General features: G+C 46.0%; 1 protein-coding gene and 1 non-coding gene across 5 annotated transcripts in view; both read right to left on the bottom strand.

The window, feature by feature from the left end:
• Positions 1-19445, bottom strand: part of PDZD2 (PDZ domain containing 2) — a 414864-nt gene that overhangs the window by 353556 nt on the left and 41863 nt on the right. The window lies entirely within an intron of this gene.
• TRNAE-CUC (transfer RNA glutamic acid (anticodon CUC)) lies at positions 7935-8007 on the bottom strand. Its single transcript has one exon. It is a non-coding gene; the product is annotated as a tRNA-Glu (tRNA).

Below are 19445 nucleotides of genomic sequence, written 5' to 3'. Positions count from 1 at the left end.
TACAGAACGACTTAAAAAAAAAAAAAAACTGGAGGGGAGAGGGCTCACTCTCCTTATCTGTAAAATGGGGATGTTGGGGATACTGTCAGGGTCTTACAGGGAATGGAGTCACCCTGGCTTGAATAAAGCACACAGAGGCACAAGGCAGGGTCAGTCACAAACAAGGATTGACAGCTGGAGGCTGGGGTGGGGGTATAAGGAAGCAGGAACACGGAAGGGAACAAGAAGAGGGTGACCAGAGCAAGGCTCTCAGATCCTACATTGCCAAGCTTTGGGAATGTTCTGTTTAGCTCATGATCCTCTCAAACTCATCTTCCCCCTTCTATCTGGCGAAAGGCCACACCATCCACCTGGGTCCCAGACACTCATCTTTGCTTTCTTCATGTCCTTCTGTCTCTGGACCTCCTTGTATGGAGTCTTCCTCCCAGTCTCTCTCACATTTTGTCCCCCCAGCCCTGTCCTGCTAGTATTTGGGTCAAATCATTTCCCTGCTGTGTCCAGCCTGTCTCCCACCAGCCAGCCTCCACCCCGAGGCCACAGTGTGGTCCTTCTAAAGCACAGAGCTGATCCTCAGAATCTGTGGGGATTACACTCAGACTAGTCAGAATCACCCACCCTCCTTTCTGATCCAGCACTTCTGAGCCCCCAGATTATGTTCTTCACCCCCCCACTCTCCACTCTCAATTTTGGCCACGAGGGACCCTGTGTGGTTTCCTGGATCTCATGCGGGTTCACACCTCTATGCCTTCAGAATTCAGCTCAAGAATGACTTTCCGTGGGCAGCCACCCCACTGCATCTTCACAAGGCCATCTGGGGTTGAGATGCTTCTCCTTCCGGCCCCAGCCCTCTCCCACTGTTCCTACCACAGTGAAGGGTATTCACTTGTCTTTCTCCCCTGTCAGATATAAATCCACGGAAAGCAAGCACAGCCTATTATTTTTCCTTTACACCCCTGATGGCAGCTCAATGCTTGGGGCACACCGGGCACTTACAAATATCTGCTGAACGAGTAAATGAAAACCAGCAGCCTCATCCATCCAACACAGAACCAAAGCCCAAAGCAGGCTGGTGTTCGGAAGTCCCACCTTCTCCACTGAGAGAACAGAGCATACTCCAGCGGAGACAGATCCTCTTTCCACCAGCCCAGCCCTGGCACACAAGCACAGTGGGGAGAGAGCCTGCTGCAGCAAGTGGCTTGTGAGGCAGGCAACCTCAGGCTGCCATCTGTCTCTGCAGGGGGTGCCGTGGAGTCCTGGGCACTTGCCTGACCTCCTGAGGCTTGGGTTTCTCTTTTTTCACACAGGGATAATGATAACCCCTGTGGCTTCCTAGGTGGCACTAGTGGTAAAGAACCTGTCTGCCAATGCAGGAGAGGTAAGAGATCTGGCTTTGATCCCTGGGTCAGGAAGATCCCCTGGAGGAGGGTGTGGCAACCTACTCCAGTATTCTTGCCTGGAGAATCCCATGGACAGAGGGGCCTGGCGGGCTACAGTACATAGGGTCACAAGGAGTCGGACATGACTGAAGCAACTTAGCGCACACACACACACACACACACGCAATAATAACCCCATGGCTCTGTTGTTGTGAGGAGTAAATGAAATTACGTACGTACAACTGTTAGCACTTGGCAGACATTTAGATCTGGTCTCACCCAGCCCCCTTCCCATCAACATTACCCAAGCAGAGTCACAGCCTAACAATATCTGTGTTCCTAACACACACAGGCAGCTCCTGCTGGTGAGACTCTGTCTGAAAAAACAGGGAAGGAGGCAAAGACTTGATTCCTGGGCTGAGTGCTTGGGAGGTGCTAGACACAACCCAGGGCACTCTGACCAAGTCCAAGGTCCTCCAGCTCCCATAATAGGACACAGAAATCAACAAGGCCTCCCCTCACTCCAGGCACCTGGCAAGGTCTTCATGTCAGCATCCCTTTCCCCTCCTCCTGCCAGAAGAAAGAGAAACTGAAGAAAGTCTGAAAGAACACAAGGAAATGTCGACAGTGGTAACCACTGGGGACAAGATTCCACGCGACTTTAAATCATCTTAATATTCTTTTCTGTTTTCTAAACTGTCTATAGTGAATTTCTTCTATTGTCTGAAAATATTAACAATGTCCTTGTTATACATAAGTTTCCTGAGTCCCAGATGAGTTATGCCCCTGTGAGCACAATTAAGCTGTAACAGCCAGTCCTGTTCTGGAATCTCTGACAGGAATCCAGGATGACTCTGTGGCCTGGGGACAAAGGATGCTACAATGACTTTGGAACCTTGGGACCATTAAGCAGAATCGCTGTAGCCTTTGAGAGGTACCTGAATAAAACCTCACCCAGTGTAGGTCGAGGCTCATTTAGAGAACCACAGTTGTCTCTATGGCCGGTGCTCCTGGCTAAGAGGATCCCAGGGAGGAGACAGGTAATGAAGAAGAGAGAGGGTGATGCTAAGACACTTCATAGAACAGATTTCCAGGGAAATTAACCTCTGTTAAAAGAAAGCAGTGAGAGAATCATTGTTGTTGTTGGATGTTAAGTCGTGTCTGACTATTTTGTGACCCCATGGACTGCAGCCCGCCAGGCTTCTCTGTCCGTGGGATTTCCCAGGCAAGAATACCGGAGTGGGTTGCCATTTCCTTCTCCAGGGGACCTTCCCAACCTTGGGATCGAACTTTCATTTCCTGCATTGGCAGGCGGATTTTTTATCACTGAGCCAGCTGGGAACCATTGCAACTTGCCAGATCTCGTAACAGGGTCTTTGGGGCTTAATTAAGAAGCCGTGTGGAAGAACTCTTCCCCTGGTTAAAAAGAAAAAAAGAAACCCTTTACTGCACGTGGGCTTTGTTCAAGGCTTAACTCACGCATTTATTCATTCATCAGTCACTCGTTGAGTTCTTCTGGGTGCCAGGCATTGTGTCTGTGGGGCAATATGATTAATAAGACCATCTTTCCATCTTTCATCACCACCACCACTCGAGGAAATTTTAAGGAATAATAGTTATTGGGCAGGAGTTTTGCTCAGGAATATGAAGAGAAGGACAAGCAGAGACAAGACAGCTGGCAGGAGAGAAGAACTCTGAGGAAGAGAATCAAAAGATGTCTAAGTAGGATTTTGAAGACATTATGCCCCTCTGTCTTCCCCATGAAATCCTCAGTAAAATTCATACCCTTCATCAAATGCTTTCAAAGTGGCGCTGGGCAGGATCTCAGCTGAAAGCAAAGGAGCTGAAACAAACCAAGCAGCCCCAATCAGGTCTTTCTCTTATACCCAAATAAAAATTGCTGTCCCCGCCCTGCAGTGGGAGGGAATCTGCAAAGACATGAACCCCTTAGGTGTCGGGTGCTAAGAAGGGAATTACCAGGGCAAACAGGTATAAAATTTAAGGGGCTTCAAAAACCTCAGTAATCGAGACACAACCAATGCAGTAGTTTGCAAAATCAAAATTAGTGCAAAAATGCCTGATGAGCAAAATGTCACAATTTTAAATAAAGACAGATCCATGGAAAGGGGTGAGGTTAGGGAGAAACCAATGAGACTGAGTTATGCAAGGCAGGGTCAGATTCTTCCAAATGCTGACATTTAGTTCAAGGTAGACTTTTTTTGCGTTACATTTATTTTTAAAAAACAGTGATTAAGATATCATTCATCTTGATGACTGTGTTTTTTGGTGCTGTTATATTTCTCACTCTGGGGAGGAGGGACCAATGGCTGACAGGCCAGAAAATGCTTGCTTTTCTGAGGACCCAGCATTTGAGGTGGATTCTGAAGAATAAATGAAGTCTAACATATGCAAAAAAATAAAAAATATAGGCAATCTAGCCTGAGGGCACAGCCCTTGGGAGAGTGTGTGTGCTTGAAGAAAGGACCACCAGCAGCATGTACTGGAGTGACCTGTCTTGTTTCACCTCTGGGCCTTGTGCTCCTCACAGGTGAAGCTGCAGACTGAACCAGGTGACCCCTGAGTCTGTCGGTCAGCATGTACGGAGCAACTCCTACAAGCAGGGTGGCCAAGACTTGAAAATATAGAAAAATGCAGAAGCTGCGACCCTGTCCCGAGAGTTCATGTCCAGCCAAGACACTCGATGTCATTTCTGGCTCTTCACAGTCCACAGGCGTTGTTTTTGCTTTTGACATCTGAAAATGCTACCATTCTTACAATGGCATTATTTAGGAATTGCCTACATAACATTAAAAAATATATATTCAGTTCGATGCAGTGACAGAGTGATGACCTATTTCAAAAAGGGCTTTCACAGGTGAGATCTCCTTTGCTCCTTTCATTCACCTACAGACTGGAGAGCTCTCATCTCTTACCTTCCAAGAATCGGACGCTCAGAGCATTTCAGTGGCTTCCTTCAAGTTTTCCGACCGTAAGAGCAGAAGTGGGATTAGAATTCAGGCTCCTAACTCCTATCCCTTCACTCATCCGTGTAGGGGGAATGAGCGAGCAGAGTGGAGAGCAGCTTTCCCCCAATTCCACAGAAATTTTGGTGAGAGTTTCAAGCTCAACCCCGACCACCCTGACCACACACGGGCCACTCCAGTTCATTCTGAGCTCCCTTCTAGGGGTGAAATCGACCAGCCCCAACGCTTCATCAGCGAAAGAGACAGAAAAGAATGTTCTCCTCACTCTTCACCACCCCCACCAGCACCCACCTACAGATTCAGCCCCCCAGGAGCACTGGAGGGCCTGGAAACCTCACGTCCAACCACATTAACTGCACAGCAGGCCCCTGTCAGGCGCATCCTCTCCACCCGGGATTTCACTCTGCACAGCGAGGTTCCTGCCAGATCCGAAAGCTGCCTCTTCCCATCCTGAAATTAAAAAACAACACGCCACCAAACCTAAGCCAAGCAGGGCCCTGAGGACGGCAGCAGCCCGGCTGGGAGGAGTGCCATCCCATGCGGAGGATGGGGGTTATGGGGGATGGAGGGGAGATGCTGCCTTCCCCAGCCGGGGCCGGGGCGACTTGTCCTCCCAGAGGCCTGGGCAGTGGCTGTAGCCATCGTCCATCCTACACAGCTGCTCTCAGCAGATCAGGGCCCTGGCCAGATCGGGATGTGGGAGATGAGGCAGGCAACCGGCCTGAGGAGCAAAAGGCACAAGACCTCTGTGTCCCAGCTCATGGGAGCTGGTCCAGGAGCCCAGCAAAGCTGGGGCAGGAGGACAAAAGGATGTCAGAGCTCCGGACACAGAACAGTCTTGGATGCAGTGACCAGGTCAAGCCAGAGCCCAGGCCCCTTGGGCGCCACCCTTGACACCCACTCAGGTCACCTAGACTTGTCGGCTCTTCTTTACTGCTCTGTCTTGTTATTGTCTCCATCACCACCGCAAGTACGGAGTGTAGCGGGCTCCTCCACAGAGGCGCCCAAAATGCCATGTCCACATCCCAGTCCTGGGAACCTGTGTGTTCCCTTATTTGGAAAAAAAAAATTTGTGTCTTCACAGGTGATTTAGTTAGGGATCTTGAGAGGAAGCTCTTAACCCCGACCAACTGAGTGGGACTTAAATCAAACCACCTGTATCCTTACAATTGCGAGGCAGAGGGAGATGAGGCGGAGACCCACAGAGAAGACGCCAAGAGGAGGAGGCCTGGTGACCGCGGAGGCCGAGGCTGCAGCGATGGGGCCACAGCCAAGGAACCGAGGCAGGCACCAGAGCTCCAAGGAGCGAGGGAGGACCCTCCCAGGACCTTCCGAGGCGGCAGGATCCCGCCCACACTTTGATTTTGGACATCTGGCCTCCAGAACCGGGAGACAACAAGTGTTTGTGGTTTGAAGTCTCCCAGCGTATGGTCCTTTGTAACGACAGTTCCCGGGAAATGAGGATGCCAACACCACGCCATCCCCACCGCCTCAGCACCTCCTGAGCACATTCCGGACACGGGCTGGCCGCAGCTAATTTCCATTTAGCAGATGAGCAAACTGAAGCATCATGACACTAAGGATCGAGCCAGGGTCGTCTGGGGCCCAGCTGAAACACGGCTCCACTGCCTGCTCTTCCCAGCTAGGAGACCACAACCGCTCTTACAGCGCCTTCCTTGCAGCCGCCTCAGGAGCTGCACAAAGGAGTGGAACACATTTTCAATCCCCGATGATATTTTTACCAGAGTTATCTCTGGGACTTGGCCCGTTCCAGGAGTCGGGGGATGACTAACGCTGGGGCGGGGAGACATCGTTTCAAATGACCCGAGTGTCATCCCAATGAGTTTGCCAGCACCAACATAGCTCCGAGGGTCCTGTGGGAATTCCCCGTTCTCCCTCCTAAGGAAGGAGTTGGAGCAAGAACCCACCAATAGACGCCTCAGCCTCGACTGTCAGAGCAGAGAAACAGCTCAGGACTCCTGCCCTCCTTGGGAACAGAGATGAAGGCACACAAGGAGAACGTCCTAACCTGCCAGCGGTCTCCCTGCCCCAGAGAGCAGAGCCTCAGAGGAAACTCCTGAGTCCCTTCTCTTGGAACAGAGAGGAGAACCTCAGAGGTCAGGGAGAACTCCCTTTCAGGAAGCTAAGGATGCAATCAGCCACGACAGGCTTGCAGAATCCAGTCCAAAGGGGCGGGAGTTGGAGGGCCCAATTTCACACCAATACCTTTAGCTTGTCTCCACAGACTCACCACATATATAGGAAGGGCTGGCCAGCATGACCCATGGTTTTGCTTGAATAGCAGTAAGTATACCTTTCGGCTGAATATGGTTCCACCTGGAAATGGGTCCAGACAAGCCCGTCCTGCAGCCTAGATGCTGGGCCATCCGGTTCCCAGGCCACGTACAGAGCAGCGGCCCCCCGAGGCTTTCAGTGCTGCTGCCCGGGTAACCAGAAATGCTAATTACCGCAGGCAGGCCCAGAAACTCAAAGAAACTGCTGTCAGAGAGCTCTGACTGGCTGAGAGCTGGCTCCCTACTCCTGGCTTGCTCAGAGGAAACCCCTCAAGAAGAGCAAATATTACGTCTGGTTAACAGTACATCCATTCAACCTTCATAGATGCAAAAAGAAAGGTGGGGGGGGTGGCTGGAGGTAATTCCCACCTTCGAGTGCTTCTCCGCAGCTTCCAGGAGCAAGAAGACCACCTTCTGGTTTATACTTTGGTGCTCCAGCTTTCAGCGCTGGTGGCCTGCTCTGTACACCCAGCACCCAACCGAAGCCACCTGGTAGGGAAAGTGTGCCTGTGGCTCAAGATTCGATCCCTTGGGTTTTACCATAGTGTATGTGGTGTGGGGCAAGGGGTGGAGGGGGAGGTCACAGGAAACTCCATAGGTCATGGAGTTGTAAGAAGCACGGATCATCAGCAAGTCCAAGGTTCTGGCATGTTCTATGTGTAACTGGAGATTCTCAGAGCATGGGACCTTGGAGGTCAACTAATTCGATGGCAGCCAATCCAATGGGAAAGGGGCCAGCCCTGCACATCCCTTTATTGCCTCCCCAGCGGGCTTATTTAGTCTCTCCAGGGCCTTTGCTCTCCAGGCGCACAGCTCCTATTTGCAGCTCCCAACCCCAAAGATCTTTGTACGGCTTTTGGCAGAGAAACATTGCCTGATCTGAACTGTCTTGAGGTCATTTAGAGTCTTTCTCCATCCTCCTCCTGTAATAGTCGATATTTTGCTGCCAAAATATAACTTCATTTCATTATGAGTGGGGTCTGATTACTCCAGAAGTATTTAACACTTCACGTGCATCGCTTGACTTTTCTAAAGATCAAAACAAACAAAAAAAAGCTGAGTTCTGAATCACACCTGGCCCTGAGGATTCCCTAAGGAACTGTGGATGTGCAGTTCCAAGGTCGGATGTGTCTGTATGCTTCCCTGCCAGACCCAGTCCACATCTCCTGGACCACATCCCACCTGAACTCAGAAGTCTTTCTGCATCAGATCTTAGTTGTGGAATGTGAGATCTTTTAGTTGCAGCATGCAAACTCTTAGTTGCAGCATGTGGCATCTAGTTCCCCGACCAGGGATCAAACCTGGGCCCCCTGCATCGAGAGCACAGAGTCTTAGCCACTGGACCACCAGGGAGGTCCCCATGAGCCTTTCTTGAAACTTGGTGACTTTGTTTGGACTTACTGATGCACTTCTTGTGCATTTGTGAGCGTGAGTGTACCATTTTGTCTATTTTTATGTCTCAAATGAATTCCCAAATGAATTAAATTCCCTCCGGGATTTAATACCTGGCTTGGGTCCCCATCAGCCTCATTGCACCAACTCCTCCACCCTGTGCATGGTAAATGGGCCAAGATCCTGAGTGTGTGCCTTACCACATTGATTCCTCAATCCCAGACCCCTGCAACAGCAGGCATGAGAAGACTAGAAAAGTCTAGAAACAGTATGAAAATCCAATAAAATAGAAGATTACAAAATTAATATATGAAAATTGTTGGTGTTAGCATATACAAAAATAATAGTTTGAAAAATGCAATGGAAACCAATATCTCCATTTTTTTAAAAACTTTTATTTTATATTGGAGCATAGTTGTTTAACAACATTGTGTAAGTTTCAGGTGTCCAGTATCTTTGCTTTTAATAGAAACTAAAAAAGATTTTTTTGGGGTCTTCCCTGGTGGTGCAGGGGTTTTCCTTGTGGCTTAGCTGGTAAAGAATCTGCCTGCAATGCGGGAGACCCGGGTTTGATCCCTGGGTTGGGAAGATCCCCTGGAGAAGGGAATGGCTACCCATTCCAGTATTCTGGCCTGGAGAATTCCATGGGGTTGCATAGAGTCGGACATGATTGAGTAACTTTCACTTTCACTTTTACCGGTGGTCCAGTGGTTAAGAATCTGCCCTTCAAGGCAGGGGCCAAGGATTCCGCCCCCTGTCAGGGAATTAAGATCCCAGATGCCACAGAGCAACCAAGCCTGTGCGCCACAACTACTGAGCCGGCATGCTGTAGACCCCACGGGTCACAAGGAAGTGTCTGCAAGCTGCAACGAAAGATCCTGAATTTGGAAACTAAGACTTGATACAGTCAAAAAAACAAATAAAATTTTTAAAAGATTTAAAACAATTTTGATATATTGATATTTGATAACACGTACAGATATAGATAAATACATAGGTATTCAATGGGCTTCTTAAGTAGTGCTAGTGGTAAAGAACCTGCCTGTCATTACAGGAGACACAAGAGACTCGGGTTCTATCTCTGGGTTGGAGAGATCACCCGGAGGAGGGCATGGCAACCCAGTTCAGTATTCTTGCCTGGAGAATCCCAAGCACAGAGGAGCCTGGCGGACTATAGTTCCTAGGGTGGCAGAGTCAGACACGACTGCAGTGACTTGGCATAGGTATTCAATAAGAAACATGCCTGACCTATTAGAAGACAACTTTTAAACAATTGTTAGTTTTTAGTATAATAATGGTATTATGGTTACATTTTAAAAGCATCTTTGTCTTTTAGAAATACACATCCAAACATTTATAGACAATAGTGATGTCACTGATTTGTTTGAAAATAAGACAGAGGAGGAGTGGGAGTGGAGAGGAGACAGGACCACAGGTTGAGTGGGACAGAGGTTGTCTGATGGGTACAGCAAGGCTCATTTTACTGTGCACCTACTGTTCTCATTACTTCTGTGTATGATTTAAATTCTGCATATGAAAAAGTTAAATCTATTGAGGACTGGAAGCAATTTTTAAATTTATTAAAAAAAGGCTTGCTTTTAGATGCAAAGGTTTGATGATTTTCTCTGTATTAATCTATAATTTCAATGTGAATCCAATTAAAATAGCAACAAGGAGCACTTTTAGAAAATAAATACATAAGTCAGTTCAGTTCAGTCACTCAGTGGTGTCCGACTCTTTGCAACCCCATGAATCACAGCACACCAGGCCTCCCTGTCCATCACCAACTCCCGGAGTTCACTCAAACTCATGTCCATCGAATCGGTGATGCCATCCAGCCATCTCATTCTCTGTCGTCCCCTTCTCCTCCCACCCCCAATCACTCCAGCATCAGAGTCTTTTCCAATGAATCAGCTCTTCGCATGAGGTGGCCAAAGTATTGGAGTTTCAGCCTCAGCATCAGTCCTTCCAATGAACACCCAGGATCGATCTCCTTCAGAATGGACTGGTGGGAAATCCTTGAAGTCCAAGGGACTCCCAAGAGTCTTCTCCAGTACCACAGTTCAAAAGCATCAATTTTTCGGCGATCAGCTTTCTTCACAGTCCAACTCTCACATCCATTCATGACCACGGGAAAAATCATAGCCTTGACTAGATGGAACTTGGTTGGCAAAGTAATTCTGCTTTTTAATATGCTATCTAGGTTTCCTTCCAAGGAGTAAGCGTCTTTTAATTTCCTGGCTGCAATCAGCATCTGCAGTGATTTTGGAGCCCAAAAAAATAAAGTCTGACACTGTTTCCACTGTTTCCCCATCTATTTCCCATGAAGTGATGGGACCAGATGCCATGATCTTTGTTTTCTGAATGTTGAGCTTCAAGCCAACCTTTTCACTCTTCTCTTTTACTTTCATCAAGAGGCCTTTGAGTTCCTCTTCCCTTTCTGCCATAAGGGTGGTGTCATCTGCATATCTGAGGTGATTGATATTTCTCCCAGCAATCTTGATTCCAGCTTGTGCTTCTTCCAGCCCAGCGTTCCTCATGATGTACTCTGCATATAAGGTAAATAAGCAGGGTGACAATATACAACCTTGACGTACTCCTTTTCCTATTTGGAACCAGTCTGTTGTTCCATGTCCAGTTCTAACTGTTGCTTCCTGACCTGCATACAGGTTTCTCAAGAGGCAGGTCAGGTGATCTGGTATTCCCATCTCTTTCAGAATTTTCCACAGTTTATTGTGATCCACGCAGTCAAAGGCTTCGGCATAGTCAATGAAGCAGAAATAGATGTTTTTCTGGAACTCTCTTGCTTTCTCCATGATCCAGCGGATGTTGGCAATTGGATCTCTGGTGCCTCTGCCTTTTCTAAAACCTGCTTGAACATCTGGGAGTTCACGGTTCACATATTGCTGAAGCCTGGCTTGGAGAATTTTGAGCATGACTTTACTAGCGTGTGAGATGAGTGCAATTGTGCGGTAGTTTGAGCATTCTTTGGCATTGTCTTTCTTTGGGATTGGAATGAAGACTGACCTTTTCCAGTCCTGTGACCACTGGTGAGTTTTCCAAATTTGCTGGCATATTGAGTGCAGCACTTTCACAGCATCATCTTTCAGGATTTGAAATAGCTCAATTGGAATTCCATCACCTCCACTAGCTTTGTTCACAGTGATGCTGTCTAAGGCCCACTTGACTTCACATTCCAAGATGTCTGGCTCCAGGTGAGTCATCACGCCATCGTGATTATCTTGGTCGTGAAGATCTATTTTGTACAGTTCTTCTGTGTATTCTTGCCAGCTCTTCTTAATATCTTCTGCCTCTGTTAGGTCCATACCATTTCTGTCCTTTATCAAGCCCATCTTTGCATGAAATGTTCCCTTGGAATCTCTAATTTTCTTGAAGAGATCTCTTGTTTTTCTTATTCTGTTGTTTTCCTCTATTTCTTTGCATTAATCGCTGAGGAAGGCTTTCTTATCTCTCCTTGCTATTCTTTGGAACTCTGCATTCAGATGCTTATATCTTTCCTTTCCTCCTTTGCTTTTCGCTTCTCTTCTTTTCACAGCTATTTGTAAGGCCTCCTCAGACAGCCATTTTGCTTTTTTGCATTTCTTTTCCATGGGGATGGTCTCGGTCCCTGTCTCCTGTACAATGTCACGAACCTCCGTCCATAGTTCATCAGGCACTCTGTCTATCAGATCTAGTCCCTTAAATCTATTTCTTACTTCCACTGTATAATCATAAGGGATTTGATTTAGGTCCTACCTGAATGGTCTAGTGGTTTTCCGTACTTTCTTCAATTTAAGTCTGAATTTGGCAATAAGGAGTTCATGATCTGAGCCACAGTCAGCTCCTGGTCTTGTTTTTGCTAACTGTATAGAGCTTCTCCATCTTTGGCTGCAAAGAATATAATCAATCTGATTTCGGTGTTGACCATCTGGTGATGTCCATAGCTAGGCAAATTATGAAAGATAAGGAGGGGCTGAGGGGTTAGGGCAGAGCAAGCCTAGTCTTGCATGCTTGTGTACTCAGTCACTTCAGTTGTGTCCTGACTCTTTGCGACCCTATGGACTGTAGCCTGCCAGGCTCCTCTGTCCGTGGGATTCTCCAGGCAAGAATACTGGAGTGGGTTGCCATGCCCTCCTCCAGGGGATCTTACCCAGAAATCGAACCTGCGTCTCCTGCACTGCAGGCAGATTCTTTACCCACTGAGCCACCTGGGAAGCCCAAGCCTGGTCTTAGAAGCACTCAAACTTATTATGAAGTTGCAATAATGAAAGCAGTTGAGCAATGGAGCACAGACAGGACAATGGTGCAAAATAAGACTCCAGAAATTGGCTCAGGTGCCCAGCTGCTGGGTACTCTTCAAGATGTTGAATAATTACAGAATAGACAAAAATTCTAAACTAAATTCTTTGAGACAACAAATAAGAAAATCCACATAGTGATAGTGCTACAGAGAAAATAAAGCAAGACAATGAGATGAAGGAGATCCTTGTGTTAAGATCTAAGGAACTGACCATGACAAAGATGCTCAAGAAAAGCCCATTCCAGGCAAAGAGCAGAGCAAAAGCATACACTGTCAGGTGGAAATGAGTGTCAAGTGTTCAAGAGACAGAAAGAAGATCACAGATGACAGGAAAAGAAGCCAGAAAGACAAGCAGGGGCCAGATTCCATAAATCTTGCAGGGGCTGGTGAGGAGGCTGGATTTTAGTCTAATTGAGATGCAAAGCCATTAGAGGGTTTTAGTCTGCAGTATGATCTGATTAGCAATTTAAAAAAAATTACCCTGGCCACTGTGTAGAGAAGACTCTCTAAAGACAGGAATGGAAATGGAAATGCAATTTCAGTTTTCCCCAGTGATGATCTACCCAAGAGGCGATGTTGGCATAAACTAAATCAAAGTAGTGGACACGTTAACAAGTGGTCCTATTTGGGACACGATATTTACCTAGTGCCAGTCTGCAGATGGGTTAGAGGTGAAGGAGGAGAAAAAGGAAAGGAACCAAGGATTGTGTGTGCTGGTTCTCTGGTCTGAGTCACCAGGTGGAGGATGTTGCCACCACTGGAAAAGAGCAGAGACCAGGAGCAGGATTGGCAGTGATGGCAGTAAATCAGACTCTAGTATCATCTCTCTCCCTTGACACACCTATCAGACATCTAGCAAGAGCTGGCAGTAGGCAGGTGGCTGATACACAAGGAAGGAGATCAGTGGTGGAGCTGTATATTTGCACATCATCAGCATAAGACACAGTGAGCATGGCATTTCAGATCTATGGGGGACACACAGTGTTTGATAACCAGTGTTATTGACCTTTCACTTGGGGAAGAAAAACCCAAATGAATTCCAAATTCAAGCTCAGGACAAAACAATTTCGAAATGGGTGAAAAAAAATTTTTTTTTAATATTGATGAGCCTACATGGAAAGTGGCCCCTCTGTACTCTTCTTGGGAGGGTAAATTTGTGCAATCTTCTTAGGCACAATATGGCACTATATTACCAAATTCAAAATGCATGTTTTCAGACTTCCCTGGTGGTCCAGAGGTTAAGAATCCACCTACTAACGCAGGGGACACAGGTTCAATCCCTGCTCCTGCTCCAGGAAGATTCCACATGCTAGGGGTCAACTGAGCTGGTGTGTCACAACTACTGAAGCCTGCACCCCTCAAACCCGGGCTCCACAACAAGAAAAGCCACAACAGGGAGAAGCCCACACACCACAACTAGAGAGTAGCCCTGGCTCACGGCAACTAGAGACAGCCCGTGTGCAGCAAGGAAGGCCTAGGGCAGCCAAAAATAAATAGATAATTTTTTAAAAAAAAGTTAAAGATCAAAAAACCTCTCTTCATTAAAAAAAAATGCATGTTTTCTTTCTTCCAGTAATCCTATCTTTATTAATCTATCCAACAGATACACATGGAAGAAATTGTGTGTATAAGGATTCTTCACTGCAGTAAAAAATTAAAAACAAGCTGTGTGTCTCAACAAAGGACTGGTTAAATAAAAGATCATAAGTCTATGCAACGGACTACTTTGCAGACGATACAAAAGGTGAAGGAAACCTTTGTGTGCTGACCTCGAACCATCTCTGAGACACATTCAACCAAGTACAGACCCTCTGTGTTTTATTACCCTTCTGTGTAAATATGTGTATGTTTAAGTACAAATGCTTTCAGTTTCAGTGTTTTATCATTCTGCAGTTTGAATTTTAAGCATGTACAGTTTTCCATTAAAAAACCACCAAAAGAGATTATCTGAACAGTGAAATTATCAGTCACCTCTTTGTTTTCTTTATACTTCTGTGTATATATTTTTTAAAAGCACCCTAACAAGTATAATTAGAAAAAACAAAAACTTCAAAGAATATGGTTCCACAGCCTACCCTCTAAAACTGTAGACAAATCTATTTAAATCTCCATGAAAATCTTATGACCTTCTTTTCCGAGTCTTTTTTTTTTTTTTTTTTTAGCATTCTGATCTAACAAGTTTTGTACCTTCAGGCTCTGTTGGAAGCAGCCTGTACCCAAAGCCAAGCTGTAAAAGTTGCAGGGGAGCTACAGAGCTGCCAAAGAGGGTGTTTAATGAACAAAACTTAAGGGCTGATGCAAATTGCTGGCAAACACCAGATGGCAGGGGTCAGGCGGGAGATCACCTCCAAGAGATATAGTCAGAGCATAGGTCAGGTCCGAAGGAAATAAAGGACTCCCATCTGATTAGAGAATGGGAGACTATCTCGGGACTCCCACAGCGAGCCGCACACTCACGCAAAATCAGGACAAGGGGTCTCTCTCTTTCGGCTGACGGACAAGGGATGGGGGTGGGGAAAGGCAGGAGCAGAGGATGCAAAGGAATCAGGCAGCTTGTGGTGGATATGGAGTGTCTTGGCCTGTGTGAAATTTACCTGCGGTGCCTTTGAGGCTTGCTTAGCTGCTCTGAAATCCCAAAATATCTGAGCTGTGTATACACAGGGCCATAAAATTAAGATTGCTATTTAACCATGGAGAAGAAAAAAAAAAAACAGAATTCAATTAAATGGTTATTGAGAATTTTGAAGGGAAAAGGAAGGCACCCAAATTAGTCCTTATTTTTACATTTTGTTACCATTATACACCTTATTGAAATACAAAGTTAGTAGTGTTAGTCAGTACTAGGCTTATTTGTTGAAACAAAGCCTTGTTTTCAACGGGAAGTGAAAGTGCCCCATTACACCTCTCCCAATTGAACACCTTTATAGGAAACTAAGATCACACCATCCAGTCCCATCAGTTCATGTCAAATAGATGGGGAAACAATGGAAACAGTGAGAGACTTTATATTTTGGGGCTCCAAAATCATTGCAGATGGTAACTGCAGTCATGAAGTTAAGACACTTGCTCCTTGGAAGAAAAGCTATGACCAACCTAGACAGCATTTAAAAAGCAGAGACATTACTTTGCCAACAAAGGTCTGTCAAATCAAAGCTATGGTTTTTCCAGTAGTCACGTATGGATGTGAGAGTTGGACCATAAAGAAAGCTGAGTGCCGAAGAATGGATGCTTTTGAACGGTGTTGTTGGAGAAGACTCTTGAGAGTCTCTTGGACTGCAAGGAAATCCAACCAGTCCATCCTAAAGGAAATCAGTCCTGTGTTCATTGGGAGGACTGATGCTGAAGCCGAAACTCCAATACTTTGACCACCTGATGTGAAGAACTGACTCATTGGAAAAGGCCCTGATGCTGGGAAAGATTGAAGGTGGGAGGAGAAGGGGACAAGAGAGAATAAGATGGTTGGATGTCATCACCGACTCGATGGACATGAGTTTGAGTAAGCTCCGGGAGTTGGTGATGGACAGGGAAGCCTGGCGTGCTGCAGTCTATGGGGTCACAGAGAGTTGGACACGACTGAGTGACCGAACTGAAATTTCAGAATTGAACTGATAGGAAGTGGGGCTGCAGAAAAGCAGAGGCTGTCACTAAGGCACTGAGACCTCCCAGGGCCCTGCCTATGAATATAGTACTTTGGCAGAAATAAATTTATTTGCATTGGCCTTAAATACTCAAACTTAAGTGACCACAGTCATCAGAATATCCCATTCAAGCACTGACCTCTCTCATTGCCAAAGTTAACCTACACCCTCTGGCTAAGCCTGGCTAGCTCTCCCCGCCCTCCTCCTCGGTCATACAGGAAATGTGGAACAGCTGCTTTAGCCCATCACTCCTACCTCTGACTCTTCCCTCCTCTGGTTTAACCAGTCCCGGTTCCTTTCAACTTCCCTCTTGGGTCTAATTTTCCAATCATATTATTATCTCTGTGGGTCTTAGGGAGAAGAAGACATGTGGTGTTCCAAAAAGATTACATCCTTTTAGTCCTATACTCTGCATTTTCTGCCCCTGGTGAAAGAATCTAAACTATGTCACTCCAATAGATTTAGTTGGAGTAAGCACCTCTCCAGCATTCTTTCTTGTAAATGCACCATTGCCTTCTTGGGACCTGAACTGCAGCTCAGGGGAGCTGGGTTTCTGAAATGGAGTTTCTATATTCATCAAAAACATTGCATGCCTTGAGAGCAACAGGGAACAGCCATAGCTGACGTTATAGGAAGAGAGAGTTTTCCAAACACCAAATTACTCAAGCTTTGCCACACTGTTCCATGGTCAGAAAACAAGGATTCAAAGTTTAATGAAGTAAAAATCATCCAGAAAGGAGAACTGAAAAAAATATACACTCCTTGATTCAAACAGTTGTTTAAAAATTAGCTTCTAAATATTTCAAAATAATTTCTAATCAAACATTTCTTAAGGTGAACTTTTTATTATAAGGACTAACTTTTGAAAAGAGTTTTATAGTTTTGAAAACTTCCCACATAGCATTTTGTAATACGATATGGTGGGAAATCAGTCAATCCTAAAGGAGATCAGTCCTGGGTGTTCACTGGAAGGACTGATGTTGAAGCTGAAACTCCAGTCCTTTGGCCACCTGATGTGAAGAGCTGACTCATTTGAAAAGACCCTGATGCTGGGAAAGAGTGAAGACAGGAGGAGAAGGGGATGACAGAGCATGAAATGGTTGGATGACATCACTGACTCAATGGACATGAGTCTGAGAAAACTCTGAAAGATAGTGAAGGACATGGAAGCCTGGCATGCTGCAATCTATGGGGTTGCAGTGTCGGATGTGACTTAGTGACTGAAGAATGCTGGCCAAATTCTACTATTCCACACTATGGTGGCAAACGAAGGCACAGACATCACCTCGATGGCCATGACTGAGCAACTGAAAAACAACATATATTATATATACATATAAAATACATGCATAATATATATATGATATGAGGAACACAAAGTGCAGTTTTAGTTTCTTGAGGTCATAAAACTAATAAAGTGAGGTCCCTGTATACAGATCCAAGCAGAACCATGAGTCCTGTGGGAAATCTCTGATCACTATGATGTGAAATAAGTCGATACTATCTGCTGTTCGCAATTAAAGATGACACGTGACAGTCAAGTTTTAGTTGTGATTAGAGAGGAGCACTATATTTCCTATAAGAGAACCCCATAATCAATGCAATTCACTCTGTTTTGCTTTTTTAATGCCCTGACATACTGTGATGTTAAAGGTGTTACTAAATGTACTGGATAGGCTCCTGGAACAGATAAAGGACAATAGTGAAACGTGAAACAAGTGTGAGGTTTAGTTAACAGAAACATGCCATGTCGGCTTCTTGGTTCTGACTAATGGCCCACAGTCATGTAAGGTGTTAACAATGGGGGAACCAGGATGAAGGGTATACAGGAACCCTTACTATCTTGGCAATGTTTCTGTTTGTCTAAAATTATTCCAGAATAAAAAGCTCATTAAAAATAAACAGATGTTATAGGTATCAATAAACCCACAGTCTTAAACCTTTAATGTTTATCACATGTTAAAGGAAGGAAACAAGTAATTTTCCAGGCAAGTGCTCCATATTCAGAAGCATTTAGTGATAATGTGGCAATCAGCTCCATTCATGGAAAAAGCAAAACCATTTATTTGTAGAGTGGTAATTATTTTGCAGGTGTTGACCTTGAGGGCAAGAAGACTGGGGAAATCCCAGGAAGGAGCTCAGAGGTGGCCAGTCCCCGCAACTGACATCAACTTTAGCCAGAGAAGCCAAGGTTGGCTACAGAAGCACAGGCCAGTCGCTACGGCGCTTCTCTATGAACTGCAGGAGACAGACTGCCGGACAGGAACAGGCTGCTTGCACCCACAACAGGAGGTATTTACAAACCAGCTGGGCCTGGCACCTAGTCAGGGATTTCAAGGACAAGCCCACAGCGTTTCCAAAGAGCAGCCGAGACATTAAGCTCGCAAGTCCAGAAGAGAAGCCTGGCAGCCTCAGGCTACAGAGTGACAGGGTCACTCCTGCCAGCCCGTGTGTATTCACACCACAGTCTGGTCACAGAAACGGGACCAGCAGGGAGGTCAGTTCCAGGCAGCATGGGAATATGTGTCTTCCTGAGGCTGACACAAATGGGGAATAGTTAAAAAAAAAAATTGGTTTTCAAGTACACAGTTCCTCCCGATCCTCAGGAGGCTGAGTTCACAGCCAGCCCGCTCTACCACCCACTTGCAGTCAGCCTCAGAGTTTGTATTTGGACCCAGCACCCTTCTGTTTAACTTCCCTGGTAGATGGATGGGTGGAAGCCTTTCTGTGGCATTGTCTGCAAAGCCAAAGTTTGCCCATTTTCAACACCTGCTCTACTGCTTCCATCTGACAAGAGCCTTTGCTGTGAAGGGAAGCTAGAGTTACCATCAGACTTGTACCCAGGGCCCAGGCAAATGCTGATATCAGGCAACCAGCGAAGGGTCTTTTCCTCTCCAGACGCATCCTCTGTTGAGCTCTGCCCCAATGCCACAGGTCCGAGCCTTCCACCAAGACCACATAACCAGAGCCCAGAATCAAGGAGACCTCTGAAGCTAATGGAGCTCCTTTGTAACCAAAAAGCCCCTGATTTTGTTGACAAATGCCCCTGATCATCACTAACAAGCTTCTTGACTCCAAATTAGGCAAAGATGCCCACTTCAGTAAACACTGTAAAGCACCTTAACCAATCACCTAATGCTAACCTTGCAGCAGGAATTTTTTTTATCTTGAGGCTGTAACAATTGGCTATTAACCCCAAAAGACTGTCAGCTTTCCCTGGCCTGTCAGGAGTTGTTGGCCCATTGCACTCGCAGTGCCCACATTATCTCTGCTCTTTATTCTTAATAAATTCATTCCCTTCCGAAATGCCTTGTGTCTGGAAATTCTTTTCCAACGTGTTTGGACTGCCTCAACACCCTCCACGTGGTTTTTCCATGACATCTAGTTCAAGAGTGAACGAATTACAGAATAAATGAATGAATGGGGATTGGCAAGTTTTCTCAATCATTTTGTGACTTTTA

This window comes from Moschus berezovskii, chromosome 18 (genome assembly GCF_049115385.1).
Source record: "Moschus berezovskii isolate FMDL1 chromosome 18, NW_MosBer_1.0, whole genome shotgun sequence".
NCBI classification, from domain to species: Eukaryota; Metazoa; Chordata; class Mammalia; order Artiodactyla; family Moschidae; genus Moschus; species Moschus berezovskii.
Note: the sequence above shows the minus strand (reverse complement) of the source record. Positions and strands in the feature narration are given on the sequence as shown.